The sequence below is a fragment of the Eleutherodactylus coqui genome, chromosome 8, assembly GCF_035609145.1.
Source record: "Eleutherodactylus coqui strain aEleCoq1 chromosome 8, aEleCoq1.hap1, whole genome shotgun sequence".
Taxonomy (NCBI): domain Eukaryota; kingdom Metazoa; phylum Chordata; class Amphibia; order Anura; family Eleutherodactylidae; genus Eleutherodactylus; species Eleutherodactylus coqui.
Window position 1 is genome coordinate 190,520,207 of NC_089844.1, and position 19,865 is coordinate 190,540,071.

Below are 19,865 nucleotides of genomic sequence, written 5' to 3' on the forward strand. Positions count from 1 at the left end.
TGGGAGTTCATATTATCCCTCGCCTCTCTCCCCTTTATAAAGCTCTCCTGATCCTTATAAATAGCCTCTGGTAGAATGGATCCAAGGCTATTGGCCAAAACTTTAGAGAAAAGTGTAATTTCCACATGGATCAAATATATGGGATGATAGCTTGTGCATAAGGATGCTATGGGAGATTGATGTGGGAACGTACTGGATGGTGAGATTAAAAGTGGCTGTTGATATAGGGGTAAGGATCTCGCTGGAGGTTTTAAAAGAACCTGGGCGTGAACCCATCTGGACCTGGGGATTTACCCGCCGGAGGTGTCTTGATGACTTTGCTAATTCTTCTTCAGTAATATCATCTTTCAGTGAGCCCCTGAGGGACCCGGATCCAGTAGGCAGTGCTGTCTCTTTTGTATAAGAGTGAGTAAAAGAAATGAAAAAGGAGGGTGGAACAAGACCCAGTGAGGGTGGTGGAATATTTATGGAGTGCAAAGAGTTTTCAATGATTGAGTATTTTGAATGGTGGAGGTGCTGCCAACCAGATGACGCTCCACCAGTGTGGGCGTGAGTGTAGCGAAAAAGATGTGAAAAGAACTGGTATGGAGGCGCAACCCTCTAAGCTACTAGAAGATGTAGATCAAAGTCCAATGTGTGATGGTGAAAGCACTTCTTTTTTATTATTTTTTCACAAATTAAAAACCAGCAATAGAATACGCGTTTCGGGGAAGAACCCCTTCGTCAGTTCGGCTGGATAGGACAACAGGATGCCTGGGGGTGACACGACTCCAAAGATGTATTGGATGTGTCGGAGGTCCTGTGTGCAGGAGGGCAGGGGAGAAAATAAGTGCTTTAACCTTTTGTATAAGAGGCCATTCGGGCATACAGGTTCTCATTTGGCTTTTAAGATTATATAGATCATGGTAATAATGATGAAAAGCCTTTGTTATCGCGTTCGGATCTCGCACCCCCCTGCCTGATTTATCTTTTGTATGAGGGATGAAGGTATGTCCTGCTTCAGTGTGAAGATAATGAGCAACAGAACAACCACACTTGTTGGCATCTTCCTAAGAGTGACATTTCAGTTCATCTTGGGAGCACAGATACATCTGATCTAAAAGACTTTCCAGCTCCTCCTTCGTATTAAGGAGCTCATTCAGGACCGTCTGAGTTCTTCCGCTTCTCAAATGTTGTAATTTTAAATAACAAGAACATTAATTTGGCCAATCCCTCTCTTTTGAGGAAGGCCCCATGCTTAATAAGGACCCTTCACATAACGCAGTTTAATGCTTCCCATTGAGTTGGCAAGGGGGAAGGATCTGTAGAGTGATGTGATAGGAAGTCATTTATAGTGTCACTCAGGCCAGGAAAGAGGTACAAGACATGAATACCCAGTAAAAAAGAATTGCTTTTATGCACTTTGCATTACAAGGGTTGCGCCCACAGTCCATTATTTTCTCCTTTTCCATTAAGCATTTATGGTCCTTAAAGGGGTTGTCCCACCGCCCAAACTGAATTGTTTTTCCCCATTAATGCCCTGTAGAGTAAAAAGCATCACACACTACAGCATTACATATAAAAATCCATATTTTGCTCACCTTTTTATTCCTTTTCTTCCCCTTATAAAGCCGGCCTGAAGAGTTTTTCAAAGATGGCGCTGCTGGGTAGTTCCCATGATGCACTGCTGCCTCTCTCTCCTCAGCATGCACGCTCCCGATGACGCCGGTCACATGCCTGGAAGACCGGCGTCATAATGGAGACGCCCGCTGTCATGGGGAGAGCGATATTGGGCTGTGAGTGACGGCCTGATATGGCTCTCCCCCTCCGGGAGTTTCTTCACTGCTTTGAGTGGAGCCGGCAGCCGGCGGGAGCCATTCACAGCAATAGGAGAGCAGGGTGATCTCCTGTTACTGCTGTGACAGCTGTAGCAGGAGATTCCTTCATCTCCCCGGCATGTCCCCCCATCACTGGACACTGGGACAATGATGTGACAGTGCTGTCAGTGTCCAGTGATGAGGGGACATGCTGTGGGGATGAAGGGCTCTCCTGCTACAGCTGTCACAGCAGTAGCAGGAGATCATGATCTCTGTCATTGAAAGTAATTGAAAGTGAAAGCACCAAACATGCCCTCACATGCACATGCCCCCCACAATGACCTCACTCCCCTAGAGTGCTCTACACAGTACCCCCCCCCCCCCCCCGCAGTCCCCCTTGCCTCCACCAGTGTCCCCCCTCCGCAGTGTCCCCCTCCACAGTGCCCACACACAGTGCACCCCCCCACAATGACCCCCCAACAGTGCCCTCCACAGTACACCCCCTCAGTGCTCCCCCACAGTGCCCCCTCCTCAGTGTCCCCCTCCACACTGCCCCCACACAGTGCCCTCCCCCCACACAATAAACCCCCACAGTGTTCCCCAACAGTGCCCCCCTCCACAGTGCCCCTCACAGTGCCTACACACAGTGCATCCCCCCACAAGTACTCCCCCTCAGTGCCCCCACCACAGTGCCCCTCCACAGTCTCCCCCCCACAATAAACCCTCCACAGTGCCCCCTTGCACAGTATCCCCCTCCACAGTGCCACCCTACAGTGCCCACAGACAGTGCCCCCCACACAGTCCCCCCCACCGTGCCCACACACAAATACACTGACAGCACCCCCTGCCCCTCCTCCCACAAGTACAGTGACACCTATATATAGATAACACAGGACCCACCATTCACAATAGACACAGCTCACCTCCTCCCCTCCCTGCACAGGCAGGATTACCCCATGTGACAAATTACTGTGACAGCCCCCGCCCACCCGCAACAAATTATTGTCACTGACCCCCCTCACACCACAGCGACAAATTACTGTGACAACACCTCCCCCCGGCAACAAGTCTATGTGACAGCACCCCCACCCCCGGCAACAAGTCTATGTGACAGCACTTAACAGTGACAAGTCTATGTGACAGCACACCTGCAGTTACAAGTCTATGTGACAGCACACCCGCAGTTACAAGTCTATGTGACAGCACACCCGCAGTGGCAAGTCTATGTGACAGCACACCACCACCTCCGGCAACAAGTCCATGTGACAGCATCCCCACCTCGGCAACAAGTCTATGTGACAGCACTCAACAGTGACACGTCTATGTGACAGCACACTCCACAGCAACGTCTATGTGACAGCACACCTCACAACGACAAGTCTATGTGACAGCACCCCCACCCCCGGCAAGAAGTCTATGTGACAACACTAAACAGTGACAAGTCGATGTGATAGCACCCCACTGTGACAAGTCTATGTGGCAGCACACCCCACAGCGACAAGTCTTTGTGACAGCATCCCCACCCCCCGCAAGAAGTCTATGTGACAGCACTCAACAGTGACAAGTCAATGTGACAGCACCCCAAGGTGAGTATATAACTTCTGTATGGCCAATTTACAATGCACAATGTATATTATAAAGTGCATTGTAATGGCCATACAGAAATGCACACACCCACTTCACACATTGGGACAACCTCTTTAAGACATTCTTCCACTTGGATGTGCAGTCATTTATGACCACTCTTTGAGTACGGTCACTCAGCCAGTTGTGGATCCACCTAACAGTCCCCTTGTCTATCCCAGATTTGGTCATTTTTTCAATAAGGCGGGTAGGAGATGGAATTGTGGCCTACCAGCTGGAGGACTTGCTCAGAAGAGCTCTGTTCTCACCCAGAGAAATCCGCCGCCATTGGGCCAGCGACAGGCCTGCAACAACTTGCTAAGACCCCACACCATTCTCCATGAATCTGCACATGGTGCCCTTCTCCGAGTGCTTCAAGGTACAGCGTATCCCACGAGGACTACGTTCCCATCTGTGACCAACCTTGCTGCCAGATAATTCTGCATTTTGCCATAAATTTGAAAATATCTGTAATAGATTCTCGCTGGATACATTGTTGAACATTGAATATCTATAGGGAGAAGCTACGGCATCCTCAGCTCAAACTATGGACATTGAGACGCAGATCAACTCAAAAATGTCTCAGGATGATTGGGGACAGTTTTTGAGAAAATGGAGGTGTCTTTACAGAAGTGCCAGGATGAAATTGAAACAACGAAAAGCATGAAATGGTATTGTGATCTTGATAACCATGATGAAGGACGAGTGTACAACTGGCAGACAACGAGGGATGGAACCCATGTCATCAAAACGGCTAGACAGAGCTGCCGGGCAACACGCAATAGAAATTCCACTGCTTTTGGCTTTACGTCGGCAGGAACGGAATCCACAGACAAATCAACACAAGGTTCCACTAAAATGGCAATTTTTGTTAGAACCGGGCCGGGCAACAGACGGGAAGTGAAGAACATGTGGCCCGAAACCCCAACGGAGAGGTGGGGTAGATTCTCCTCAGTATATACACACAGAGGTGAGGTAGATTCTCCTCAGTATATACACACAGAGGTGAGGTAGATTCTCCTCAGTATATACACACAGAGGTGAGGTAGATTCTCCTCAGTATATACACAGAGAGGTGAGGTAGATTCTCCTCAGTATATACACACAGAGGTGAGGTAGATTTTCCTCAGTATATACACACAGAGGTGAGGTAGATTCTCCTCAGTATATACACACAGAGGTGAGGTAGATTCTCCTCAGTATATAGACACAGAGGTGAGGTAGATTCTCCTCGGTATATACACACAGAGGTGAGTTAGATTCTCCTCAGCATATACACACAGAGGTGAGGTAGATTCTCCTCAGCATATACACACAGAGGTGAGGTAGATTTTCCTCAGTATATACACACAGAGGTGAGGTAGATTTTCCTCAGCATATACACACAGAGGTGAGGTAGATTTTCCTCAGTATATACACACAGAGGTGAGGTAGATTTTCCTCAGTATATACACACAGAGGTGAGGTAGCTTCTCCTCAGTATATACACACAGAGGTGAGGTAGATTCTCCTCAGTATATACACACAGAGGTGAGGTAGATTCTCTTCAGTATATACACACAGAGGTGAGGTAGATTCTCCTCAGTATATACACACAGAGGTGAGGTAGATTCTCCTCAGTATATACACACAGAGGTGAGGTAGATTCTCCTCAGTATATACACACAGAGGCGAGGTAGATTCTCCTCAGTATATACACACAGAGGTAAGTTAGATTGTAATGTCAAATTTCATGTTTGTACCACAATGGGAAGTCAGAGAATTAGATTAGGGGTCTCTGTGTATAGATACATATCTATATAAATATATGAATATCGATATACATTTTTATGGATATCTACCCAAATATATGGATGTACACATATATAGATATATAGTCATGTAAGGCTGAAAACACACATTCCATGTGTAGACTTTCTTCAGCCTGTGAAGCTTTTTCTCTTTATTCTTCTCAGTATGCCTATTAATGTTCTCCCAGGAGAAGGCTATAATACGCCACAAGAGGTTTAAGCGAATCTTCCTGATTTTAGGAAAAAGGGTAATGAAAAGGTTTGAAGAATGCAACGCTGCATTGTGGGTGCCCGCATAAAGCTGCCGGGGCCTGTGCCTTGTGGGTTAATGTCACATCGCCTCAATCAGTAGAAGGCCGGGTTGCAGGCAAAACCTTTTTCGGGTACAAGCAAGAGTTCCAGCGCAGCTAACCAATCCCCTTATTTACACTTTGCTTGCCTGCCTGCCGTGGATTATTCTAGGGGTTTTCCCCAGCGCGCAACATTGTATCCACCGAGCATCCACGTGCGGTAGGTACTATTGGAAGCCAAACCACAGACCAGCTCATATGCCAACTCCACTCCATATCGCTTAGGACTGTGCTATTATTACCCAAGGTGGAAACACTGGTCAAGCACAACGTCATCGTGCTCTTTAGTTAGAACACATCCTGAGGACTGGCTTGTGTTCCAGGTATCGTTCATGCTAGGGCATTGCAACCAACCTGCGTGACCCACAATCAAAGCCAGTTGATAAGTAGCAAGCCCCTGATTCATGCTTCAGAGCAGACAGCCGCTGACGGCAATAATCAGCGAATGCACAGGGCCGGGCCTCTCTGCCATTTCATGCGCCACTGTTCAGACATAAGGCCTTGCCCATAAGCATTCCCCAACCTACAAGAACTGAACCTACCTGCCTGCCTATGTACCTACCTATGGTATTAGTGTATCTTGTCACCACCAGAAGTGTGGGTGGTGACAAGATACAGGATTTTTGATGGGCCGGCCACACCCTTCTCTCAGCTCTTGCAAGTCAGTAAAGGAGCATTAGCCGGATCTAGCGGCACACATTTAATAAAGGAGGCTTACCCGCAGCTAAAGTGGCTTCACCAGCGGCACAGCGCCTTCTTCTCTGTCGGCCCACTCACTTCAGTGGCCACCTGCAACGGACAGAGAGAGACTGGCGCTGGCAGAGAGCCTTCTCCTGCGGCCTGCCTGCGTCGCACATTGATGGAGCGGTGGACACACAGCACACAGAGTGCCTTACGGAGAGTAGACTGCCGGAGGAGAGCGCGGAGCATAGGAGCGGCGCGACTGCTGGCTCAGGCAGAGGGAATGGAGGAGAGTGGCAAAGCTGCCAGTGCCCCCCCCCCCCCCCAACACACACACACGTGCCGTTATTACAGCCGAGGAGGATAGAGCACGCAACATCGCAGCAGCGGCGGCAGAGGAACATCGACAGCCAACATTCAGTGAGCGGAAACATTGGCTGAGGGGAGGGAGGGAAGAGACAGCTGCCACGGACTACACCGAGGCTGGCCAACAAGCACCACAGAATCGGCAGCAGCCGGATCCGCAGCGGGATGTGAGTGACAGCTACAGCGTCCAGATGTCATTTTGCCTGCCGTCACCGCTTAAGCTGAGGGTTAATTCTGCAGTTAAGCTTAGCTTTTTCGCTAATAATGTAAGCCTAAGTGGACAACAGACCCTCACCCTAACCGGCCATGGCAGGCAAAAATAAATCCAGATTCTGCTAGCACCTTCAAGCATTTCACCAATCTGGAGCTAGGGATGTGAGAGGGGCGTTCCTCCTGTCAAACCCCTAGCTTCCGATGGCGTCAAGATACACTAATACCAGGTATAACTACACAACAGGGTACAGGAGCAGTCTGGTACACGGGACACCTGCATGGGCAGTCAAGTACAATTACATAAGGATGTACAGGGGCAGTCAGGTACACAAGACACCTGCAGGGGTGGTCACGTGCAAGTATACCTGCGGGAGGTGGTCGAGTGCACGGGACACCTGCGGAGGGCGGACAGGTGCACGGGACACCTGCGGAGGGCGGACAGGTGCACGGGACACCTGCGGAGGGCGGACAGGTGCACGGGGCACCTGCGGAGGGCGGACAGGTGCACGGGGCACCTGCGGAGGGCGGACAGGTGCACGGGGCACCTGCGGAGGGCGGACAGGTGCACGGGGCACCTGCGGAGGGCGGACAGGTGCACGGGGCACCTGCGGAGGGCGGACAGGTGCACGGGGCACCTGCGGAAGGCGGACAGGTGCACAGGACACCTGCGGAGGGCGGACAGGTGCACGGGACACTTGCGGGGGTGGTCAGGTGCACGGGACACCTGCGGGGGGCGGTCAGGTGCACGGGACACCGGCGGCGAGCGGTCAGGTGCACGGACACCTGCGGGGGGGTTAGGTACATGGGACACATGAGGGGGCGGTCAGGTGCACAGGACACCTGCAGGAGGGGTCAGGTGCACGGGACACCTGTGGGGGGGTCAGGTGCACGGGACACCTGCGGGGGGCGGTCTGGTACACGGGACACCTGCATAGGCAGTCGGGTACAATTACATAACGAGGTACAGGGGCAGCCAGGGGTGCACCCGCAGGGGTGGTCACGTGCACGTACACTTGTGGGAGCCGTCGGGACACCTGCGGGGGGGGGGGGGACAGGTGCACGGGACACCTGCGGGGGTCAAACAGGTGCATGGGACACCTGCGGGGGGGGGACAGGTGCATGGGACACCTGCGGGGGGCGGTCTGGTACACGGGAGACCTGCATAGGCAGTCGGGTATGTATGCCTATATGGGAACAGCTAGAGAAATAGCAAAGGTCAGAGAAAGCAAGTTAGCCGTGGGGAAAGAATGTAGTGAATTGTTGAGAAAAGCAGGTGTTTTAGAATTTTGGGTATCTTCAACTAGGAAGTTTGGGAAAGATTCAGAGATAGTCAAAGGTTGAATAAAAGTATGTTAGATAGATGGATTGAGGCAAGTGTAGATACGGCAGTTATCAGAGAAAGGGAATCCTTTATAGTTTGTGTTCCTTTGGGACATAAAGCAAGTTCATACAGAATCTGTGGATAATTATGTGACAAATAACCAATATTGTTTGTCTTGTATGTCTTGATGTCATGTAATCTAATCTTTGTTATACGTCTTAGTCTTCTACAAGAAAGTGTAAGAAAGTTATACCCCACTCACGTTGGTGGGGGCTTTTAAGAATAACAAGAGTTAAAAATGTTGCGCTGTTAGAAGCGCTTAGCATGTTGTCTCTTCTATGTGTTTAACTATTCCCCTGCCGTCTGTGTTTGATAGTCTGTGCAGAGAAATATACCTCTTACAATTACTAATGGTTAATGTTGTGTAAAGTCTGAATGTTCTGGCCGCTTTCCAAAAATCTGTTTCATAGAGAGATAAAATTCAAAATCATAGAAGAAAGAGACGCTGATGAAATAAGAAACTTGTAATGAATTACGTGAATTATATGGTTTTAAAAATAGAAAATATATAGGGATTTTAAGGTATATTTTTGCTCTTTATGTAAATGTCAGTTCTGTGATTGGTTGGATGTGCGCATGATTGCTAAATGTGTGTTCCTTTTTTTTTTGGAAAATATTAGTGACAAAGTGGTTGTTGTGGAATCTGGTATACTTCTCTAGTGTTACAAACAGTTAAAGTTTGACTGATTCCAGGGGGAGGTGGGAGTGATTGAATGCATTTGTTTGCAAGATGAGGATAGTTGCATCATACGCGTTATGTCCTGTGTGAACTCTTACTAACATTTGAATGAGACTTGACCGCATGAACAGATGAGAGTTAATGACCCGTGTTCAGACTGTAATGAATGTAAAATATGTGATGAAGGTGTTGTGTGCTGATGAGGTGTTAGTCAGCCACCCACCGCATGTAGGCGCTGTGTGCTGATAATTTGGAAGCCTGCCAACAAGCCACAATTATACTATCTTTGAGAGAATGTTCTGTAGGAGAAACGCGCAAACGGCCATACCTGTACTTACACCTGCTGCCAAACTCCGCACCTTTTTTGTGCAGTGGCAGCAGTACAGGTAATGGTTGACAAATCTTTGGAGTTGGTATTGAACTACCCCTAGTGGTCCTCACCCCCCCATGACACCCGGAGCATATACACGCAAGTGCAACCCAAGCACTTATTTCTGGCCCGTCAAATCCAGCTACAATATGCTCTTGTCATTCTTTTCACTGTTGTTACTACCTTGAACCCGGCTATTCTTCTTCCGATTAACCCCTTCCCGCTCCAGGACGTACCGTTACGTCCCGGAAGCCTGGTACTTCCCGCAAAAGGACGTACCGGTACGTCCTGGAGATAGCACGGGATCACATAAGATCGCGCGCTATCCCGCAGCGGGAGCCGGCTGTCAGTCACAGCCGGCGTCCCGCTCCAACAGCGGGGGGACATCGGAGATGCGCCCGCCGCTGTTAACCCCTTCCCTGCCGCGATCTAAGTAGATCGCGGCAGGGAAAGAGTTCACAGAGGGATCGCGATCCCTGTGTGTCTCCGGCCAGCTCTCGCGATGTCATCGCGAGAGCCCGGCCTGTCACCATGGCAACAGGACGCCAGACACTGGCGTCCTGTATTGCCTGTGCCTATAATTGCTGTACAAGCGATAAGGCATGGCAGAGTAGTAGCTCTGCCATGCCTTATGACAGCGATCATAGGCACAGTGATGTAAGTCCCTCAGAGGGACTCAAATAGTATAAAAAAAAGAAAAGAAAAGTGTAAAAAAAAGAAAAATGTCAAAAAAAAATGTAAAAAAAACCCTTTTTTATGCTTTTTCTAATATTAGCATAAAAAAAGGGAAAAAAAACTAAAACCCCACATATTGGATATTGACGCGTCCGTAACGCCGTGTACAAAAAGTTGAACACGCTTTTTATTTCGTACGACAAAAAGCGTAAAAAAAAACGCTAAAAAACAGAGGCAAAATGCTAATTTTTAGCATTTTGCCTCACAAAAAATGCAATAAAAGTGATCAAAAAAGCCGTACATTTCCCAAAATGGTACCAATACAAACTACAGCTCGTCTCGCAAAAAATAAGCCCTTAAAGAACTCCGTACATAGAAAAATAAAAAAGTTACATGACTTTGAATGCAGCTATAGAGAAAAAAAAAAGATTTCCAAAAAAAAGGGGGTTTTATTGCAAAAAAGTGTAAAAACCTAAAAAAAATATAACAATTTTGGTATCGTTGTAACCGTACCGACCCGCAGAAAAAACTTAGTGTGTCATTTATGCTGCATGATTAACGCTGTAAAAAAAAAAAAAAAAAATCTATGGCAGAATTGATGCGTTTTCTCTCCCTGTTATCATTAAAAAAAAAAAAAAAAATTTTACGATATTGTCTATATACCCAAAAGTGGCACTGATAAAAACTACAGATCGCCACGCAAAAAACAAGCCCTTATACGGCCGCGTCCACGGAAAAATAAAAAAGTTATGGCTTTTGAAAAATGGAGATGGAAAAATACCAAAAAATCGCTTGGTCCTCAACGCCAAAATAGGCCATGTCATTAAGGGGTTAAGTACCCTAGTTCAAAGGGGGGAGGAGAAGGCATAGGTGATCTAGGTGTTGCAGGTGTGGCCCTAATTTTAAACAAGTCATTAATTAAAGTTATTTATTTTAATTTTGTCTATATCTGTGAAGGGCATCTCTAAGGTTATATAGATTTGGAATACCACTGTGAATTCTGTTACAATTGCGCTTGGTATGGCTGGTTTCCTTTCGAGGGACCTTACTGCCACTCAGTGGCTGTCAGATGCGGGTGCAGTGTTCTCGGAAGGAGAACTTAGCCGACAATCTCAGGAGAACTCCATTAATTCATGCTTTAAGGAGTTGACGGCCTTGTACCGGGAGTTCACCAGAAACTGGTGGGAGGTGCAGGGACTTCAGCGATACGAAGAGCATAAAATTATACCTAGAGGACTCAGAAATCCAATTATACCCCCCAAACGTATTAAGAACCCAGAATTCATTAAGAAATGGGAGAATGAATCCACTGCATTCTCCCTTCAACTAATCAAGTTATTATTGGAAGAGGAAAAAACTACATTAGCAATTAATCAGAAAAAATTGGATGATTTGATAGCTAAAACCAAAACATTTTCCTCAGACCCAGACTTTCCAGTTAAGGAAAGAACTCTTCAGACCAATATTGAGAAATTCACTCTACAAATTAAAGAACGTAAACACGTACAATTTAATAGAGACTTACAGGATTTTCGTGAAAATCGGGTTTATACGGATAGGGGCAGATTCCCTGAGACAGACATTAGCTCTTCAGAGCCTGAGCAATCAGATAGTGAGAGAAACAGCAACAGACGACCCACACGACCACAAAGACGAGGCTCATTCGCACAACAATCAAGGAGACGTGGGAGACCAACACAACCTGCCGGTTTTTTAGAACAACCGATCTCTCAATACTTCCTGAGAGGGAGGAGAGATCAGTGATTAGAAAAGTAACGAATAGATCTAGAACTGGTAGGAAACCACCACAACACCGACCCACCACCCCTTTGGGCTCTAACGCAGTGGGGATCACACCTACAAACAAACTACAGGTGGTGAATCTATCAGACCACCACCTCACCATGGACGAAAAACGAGTTTTGGAGAGGGGGCTGTCCTTCGTCCCCACGACGCAATATAATCCGTTCGTGTGGGCGAAGGACATCTCCCTCTTCACCTGTAAGTTGCGGTGGCATAAATACTTCAGCACTAAAAACCGAGAGCGCGCTAAAGAACTGGGGCTCGCTGTCACAGACCTACCTGGCCTGGACACACTTCAAGCCCTGGAGGAAGAAAATATGAGAGAAATAGGAACCGGTCCCTTTACGGACCTTAAGGCACCTAACACCTCAAATCCTCCGGCATGTCCATGTCCAGAGATTGATATTTTTGAGCGCCTAGTCACGGCGGACCTGAAGATTATTAAGCCCCACAAAAAATACCCCAATTTATCGCGAGGGGAGAGTGAAGCACTACAAAGACTCAAAGCAAATGAAGACCTAATAATTAAACCAGCGGACAAGGGGGGTAATGTCGTTGTTATGAACAGGGACGATTATAAACAGATGTGTCACCATCTGCTTGGTGATCCTGCTACGTATAAAGTCCTCACTACGGATCCAACAACACACTTCCAGAGGGAACTAAGGGAACTCCTCTATAAGGCCCGAGAGACAGAAGGCATCGATAGAAATGAATTCACATATATGAACCCAACACATCCAATTGTGGCCACTTTCTACGCCTTACCTAAGGTCCACAAAGGGACGAACCCCCTGCGTGGTAGACCCATTGTGTCTGGCATTGGGAACCTTACACAGAACATGAGTACCTACGTAGATGAGATACTACGCCCCTTTGTGACATCCCTGCGATCCCATGTTAGAGATACCATGGATGTTCTCAAAATCATTGATGGGATTTCTGTCGACTCTGATACACTCCTCGCCACACTAGATGTGGAATCTTTGTACAGTTCCATCCCCCATGAGGGAGGTCTAATGGCTACACGGTTCTTCCTGGAACAAAGGGGGACACAGTTTCTGCAACATAATCAGTGCGTTCTGAATTTTCTATCATTTATTTTGACCCACAATTTCTTTCTGTTCGATACCCAGTACTTCCACCAGCTCAGGGGGACTGCGATGGGGACATCTTGTGCCCCATCGTACGCCAATCTCTACCTGGGCTGGTGGGAGGAAAAGTACATATACCCAAATGAAGAATGGTCTGAAAACATCACCCTCTGGTTGCGCTTTATTGATGATATCTTGGTCTTCTGGAGAGGTTCTGAGGTATCCTTCCATAGATTCGTTGAAACACTTAATACCAATAATTTAAATCTCAAACTCACCTCGGAAATCAATAGCGAATCAATCGCCTTCCTTGACTTATCGATTCAGAAAAATATCGATGGATCAATTACATCGACACTGCATCGTAAAGCAACGGCTACGAATAGCCTCCTTAAATGGGATAGTTACCACCCCTTTACCTTAAAGAAAGGAATCCCAAAAGGGCAGTTCCTCAGAGTTAAACGGAACTGCTCGAGGGAGCAAGATTTCCAGAGAGAGAGCGAAGGACTGAAGCAACGTTTCTTGGAAAGAGACTACCCAAGCAATATAATTGAAGACGCACTGAAACATGCAGAACTACAGCCGAGACGAGATCTCTTAGTCCCTAGACAACGTAACAACTCGAGATCCTCAAGGATCATCGGGACCTTTGATACAGGAACGAGAGAGGTTCGGCACATCCTGGAACACTACTGGACCATCCTCTCCAATGACCCTGACCTGAGAGACATTATACCAACATACCCGATGATAACGTTCCGGAGGGGTCATAACCTTAGGGATCATCTTGTCAAGAGCCATCTAACCCCTTGTCTAAAGGAAAACTGGTTGGGCAGCCTAAAACCATGTGGGACATTTCCCTGCCACGACTGCGAGGCGTGCACCTTTATATTAAAGAGCAAGACGTTCACAAGTGCCAGTACCAACAGAACCTACTCCAACAGGAGTTTTATTAACTGTAAAACACGAAATATCGTTTACATGGCGTCTTGCCCGTGCCCCAGGAACTACGTCGGTAAGACTATTCAGGAATTCCGGCGTCGTATCCTGGGGCATGTGGGAAATATTCGACGCCAGGAAAAAACACCATTGGCGGACCACTTCCTAGCAGTGCACAACGGCAATCTGGCTGACTTGAAATTCCAGGGAATTGAAAACTTACGAACAAACGCCAGACGGGGCAACATTGACAAGATGCTCCTCAGAAAAGAAGCGGCCTGGATCTTTAGGCTAAATACGGTAACCCCCGCGGGCCTAAACGCGACCCTAAACTTCAATTGTTTCCTCTAGACTCGGTATCGCTGATGCGAGATTCTCAACTTCCTTTAAAATTGATAGCCTCTTCTGCATTTTCTTGGTACTCCTGACTCATGTCGGATCTACTCCCGCCCTATCGTGGGTTAAACAGGGGATCATTTCTATATATTTCTAGCATCTTCCAGAACAATATGCGATAAATCTCTCGCATGTTATTCTTGGCCATGACAGTCTCCCCGCCTGACTTAGATTTGCATACTGGTAGTGATATATTGTGCTGTTGTACATTGATTCCCCCTACCTATATGTTGAAATTACAACTCTGACCATTAAAATTTATTATATTTGGGGTTTACATACTTGATATAATTAACATCCCAGAAACTATCACTACATGGGAAATATATATACTTTGAGCTCCCTATCATGAGTAGTCCGTTACTCATAGCAACCTAATGCAGACTTCACCATCACTGCCCCTCTTAAGGAGGCTAATTCCGGACATCGCGATCTTTATTACCTGTTGGATCTGAACGGTGCCCCATTTGCCACCGGTTTTACACACCGAGCATTTGGGGGCGGAGAGACAGCAGTGCAACCACTCCCACGTTGCCTGTGTCTTTAATATACCTCTTACCTGTATACTTCATCCACGGATTCAGTCTGCCAATGACGACATCGCGCTGCCGCCCCCTCGGGTAAGCGGTGTGTATTGAGCGCGATGACGTCATTCCGCAACGGAGGATGCGTTCCAGCTTGGAACGCGGAAGCGTCATTGCACCGTTCGTGGAGGCAGCGACAGAGTGGGTTTACCACTCCCAGGCTGCCTGAGTGACGCACCTCTCCCAGTACTTGCTCCGCCCACTGATACAGCATCCAATTGACGACATCGTGGCGCCGTCCTCCCGTCCAATGGGGGTGTACGGTGCGTGATGACGTCACCAGGCAACGGTGCATGCGTTCCAGCGTGGAACGCGGAAGTGCTGCACGTTTGCCTATGCTGCCGATCGCGGCCTCATATTAAAGAATCGCTAGGTTGCTGCAGATACTCGGCTAGCAGCGCTAGGATCCGGACTACAATTTGCACTATGACAGATGACACAGGCAGTGTGGTGACGGATTGAGTGCACTGCCATTTACCCTGACAAGTGCAAATCCGCCCCACAAGGGAACTCATTGGCTAATTATTGACAGGCCCCCGGAACTAGGAGGAGCTATATCCCTTCTTAATCCCTGCTGTGAGCTCTGGGACTTCATTGCCAGCCGCTCACCATCAGAGCCGCAGGCACTATACCTCTTCTCCTTTCTTCCTCCCGCAACTTACCTCCCCTTACTAGTAGGGCTGCGCAGCCCTGTCCGGCATCTGGGGCAACACTGCTTACCTATCTTTGGCGCATTGGATGATTGATCCAACCCTATTAGACTACTCCTTACAGGCTACAGGCTGTAATAGGGCATCGGTCCAGTACCTATAGACTTGGACATACGGGTCTATGTGCCTAGCCCTTTATTATCTTTTTTGGGGCACGACTCAGATCGCGCCTTTGAAGGAATTGTCTCTGGAGATTCCTTCTGAGAACGGGGAGCTGAGATATTTAACTTTCTCCTACTTGCCGCGAGACCCATATATGACAACTGGTCTCACTGCAATTAGTAAAGTTGCTAGCCATATACTTATAGGCTTTCATCGGTCCGTCTGCTATTTTATCTAGCAAAGCGACCCTTCACACTAAGTCTCTGAGCCGAGACGGGGGAAGTAATAGGAGGAGAACTTTGTTTTATTTCCTTCCAATAAAAACAAGGACTACCAACAAGGGTCTTATTCACCATAATAGGATTCATAGGGATTATCACATAGATTTTAGGGCAATTCTCGGCCCTGCTCCTGAAGAACCGCCCCAGACAGGGACGGAGAAACGCGTTGAGCTAATGTCCTATCCCTAAAGGAAATTAATTTTGAAATAGAGCTAATATCTGAACGAATAGCCACTGAAGTGATCACTTACTTCTGGAGCGACTATTCCGCTACTTCAAACTGATGAACGTTTGAGTGATCACTGAGTGACTATTCGAAATATGTACACTAAATACTTGAGCAGTCACTCACTGTGTGAAATCAATACACAACTCTGAGTTAATACGTCAAAAAGTGCTGAAACATTGAAAGACACCCTAGTAGTCACCTACTTGCTGAGTAATTATCTCACCCTCAAGACATGAAAAGAATGCTTGAGTGATTATTGAGTGACTACTCGGGTACTAACGTTGGAACACTTACACTAATATCTGAGTGATTATCCACTGTGGGGTATAATTCCCCTATCATTAACGTGGAAATATATGAACCACGAGTGACGATCTATCCAGTATGGTGTAACATAGACTTCTGATTAACCATATGATCCTTATTTGAAAATAGCGATAATAATGGTCGAGGGGTTTCCAGCTATGAACTATCAACAGCCACGCTAGATCGGAAACCTAATATCTTTTTGACCTACTTCCTATTGTGACATACCGCTATAAACTAGTGACCCAGTCCCCTAATTTTGTCAATAGGGGTTAACCCGACTGGATACCCGAGGGGAATTGAGACCCTCATTCCATCCGGTCACTGAGTCACACAGTACGATCCATGTTGTCAGTCCACGTCTGTTAGTGTTTGTTATATGATTTATGTGGCCCTAATTTTAAACAAGTCATTAATTAAAGTTATTTATTTTAATTTTGTCTATATCTGTGAAGGTCATTTATGCTGCATGATTAACGCTGTAAAAAAAAAAAAAAAATCTATGGCAGAATTGATGCGTTTTCTCTCCCTGTTATCATTAAAAAAAAAAAAAAAAATTTTACGATATTGTCTATATACCCAAAAGTGGCACCGATAAAAACTACAGATCGCCACGCAAAAAACAAGCCCTTATACGGCCGCGTCCACGGAAAAATAAAAAAGTTATGGCTTTTGAAAAATGGAGATGGAAAAATACCAAAAAATCGCTTGGTCCTCAACGCCAAAATAGGCCATGTCATTAAGGGGTTAAGTACCCTAGTTCAAAGGGGGGAGGAGAAGGCATAGGTGATCTAGGTGTTGCAGGTCAGCTATTTTTAATTTTTTTTTTTTTTGCAACAAGGTTCTGATCTTTTTGAAATAGAATACCAGCCTGATTGTCTAGCGGTAATCGGTGCAAGGGGTTTCAGGAGTGCCAATTCAGCTGGCAGAAACTGAACCGCTTGAGGTAATGTTTAAAGGGCCACGATGCTCACGCGCTTCCTTGTGCTGGAAGGTCCTGAAAGCATATTGGGAACTGACGTGATGGGACCCTTGGGATGTTGTATCAAACTTCACCCGTCCGGTGAGGCTCGTATACACCCCGGGTCTGAAAGTCACCCGACCTTATGTCGGATGGCAGCAGACCAAGCGACACCTCTCCCTGTCCTCACTCTTACGCACGCACAGGAACAAGCTCTTAGCCCCTTGGTCCGTCAGTACCCCCTGGCACATGTCCAGGAAGATGCAGTTGCAGACACTGTCTCTCCTTTATGTTAACTTAAGGCCCTTAAGGAATGTGTCTTCCCAGCCAATACCCCTTTTGTTCCCTATTAAGAGAAAGAGTTTAAAGGGCCAGCCAGACTGTCAGTAATTGTTTGCATTTATTTTCAGAGGAAAGCAGTACTGTTGGACAGTACTGCCATAAGGGGCACAGAATAGCCTAAAACCAGTTCACCAGATGCATGAAGCTGGTATTAGACGCCTGGCCAATTCCCGAGGGCACCGCCCTTTTGTAATATGTTGATGACTTACTTTTGTGTGCTCCTGACCCAAATAATTGCCTCAATGCATCACTAAGCCTTTTGTGTTTCCTCCATCAGAGTAGAATGGCTGCAAAGCTAGCAAAGACAAATTTCAGTTCTGCAAATCTCATGTAGTGTTCCTGGGCCACTGCCTAGGTCCAGGTACTAAACACCTGACGCCGGAGCGCACGAAGGTGGTAAGTGACATGCAACTTCCCACCTCCCATGCTCAGTTGCGTACCTTTTTGGGATTGGACTCATACTGGCGGTCGTGGACACGCTCTGCCTCCATGACCATGCAGTCTCTGTACGACTGTTTGGGTTCACGGCCATTTGCCCTGACCCCGCAGGGAAAGTACAGATAACCAGTGCACCCGCACTGGAGCTGCCAGACTATGACAAACCTTTCCAGATGTACGTCACTGAGATGGCGGGACGCGCCACCGCTGTACTGACACAAATGCATGGTGACAAAAAAAAAGCGACCTGTAGCATACTACAGTGCCCATCTTGACGCGGTGGCTAGAGGGTCTCAATCATGCATCCGAGCGGTTCTAGCAGTCCAGGCGCTACTGGACAAAAGTTCTGACGTTGTCCTAGATCACACCATGGCGATCTACACCCCACATGACATACATGGTATCCTGACTCAGGTAAGCCGTAGACATCTGTCTCTTGCCAGACAGATACAATGGAATTCGCAGTGCATTCCTCCTCGAACATCTCAAGCCAAAGGTGCACCGCCTTGAATCCAGCCACCTTACTTCCATTAGGTGACGTAGATTCAAATGGGGGAGTAAGTACAGGGGATCAGTTGTTTTACAACTCCCTGACTGACAAACAGGAGGCATTTGACATCGGCAACCAGCATGACTGTGTGGCCCTCATGGCCCAGGAAACGGCTGGGTTTGCGCATGTCACAGACAAGCCCCTGCAGAACCCCCAGTTTGAGCTGTTAGTGGATGGATCTAGATACCTAAATGAAGAGGGAAGGTTTGTATCAGGCTTTGCAGTGGTCACACAACAAGATGTCCTAAAAGCAGAATGCCTCCGCATGTCTCAGCACAAGAAGCGGAACTGAAGGCCCTCACTGAGGCGTGTAGAGTGGCAAAAGGCAAGACGGCAAATATTTACACTGACTCCCGGTATGCATTTGGCATAGCTCATGATTACGGCCCAATATGGAAGGCCAGACAGCTTGTTATCTCAGTAGGACAACCAATTAAGAGTGGTGCAGCAGTACAGAGTCTCATGGAGGCCCTACTACTACCTGGCAATGGAGAGTTCACACCGATTTCTACAATGGAGAAGCGAGAGACGACACCCTAAAAGCAGCGGCCCTCAAGCCGTGGAAGAAAAGAAGAATTTAACAATAACTTTGGACTTTGATAAAAACTTTGGACTTTGATATAAACTTGGACTTTGATATAAACTTGGACTTTGATATGAACTTGGACTTTGATATGAACTTGGACTTTGATATAAACTTGGACTTTGATATGCTAAAGACTTTACAGTTACAAGCCAGCAAGGAAGAAAAAGACAAATGGACTAAATATGGGAGCAGCAGAAATGGGACGGCGTATGGCGAACAGTCAACAGAACTTGCCTACCACGGTCCCTGTGCCCCATGATGGCCCAGCTGACGCACGGAAAGATGCACCTCCCAAAGCAGCAATGACGTGGACGCTTGAACAAGGACGGGTGGCTCCTGGGTTTTCTGTAGCTGCTGCATCATTTGTCCAATTTTGCATGATCTTTGCGCAGCAGGGCAGAAGTAAATTTGCCACATCACACTTGCCGGGGCCACTCTACCCATTTCAGGGATTGCAAATTGGCTACACTCAGCTCCTACTTGTTGGGAAGTGTGAATATGTGCTTGTTGTTGATTTCTTTTCAGGTTGGAGACCTACTCTGTTACCAAAGTAAATAAGTAGGTAACCGCACAGAAGCTCATGAATGAGGTAATCCGCAGATACGGGGTACTAGAGACAA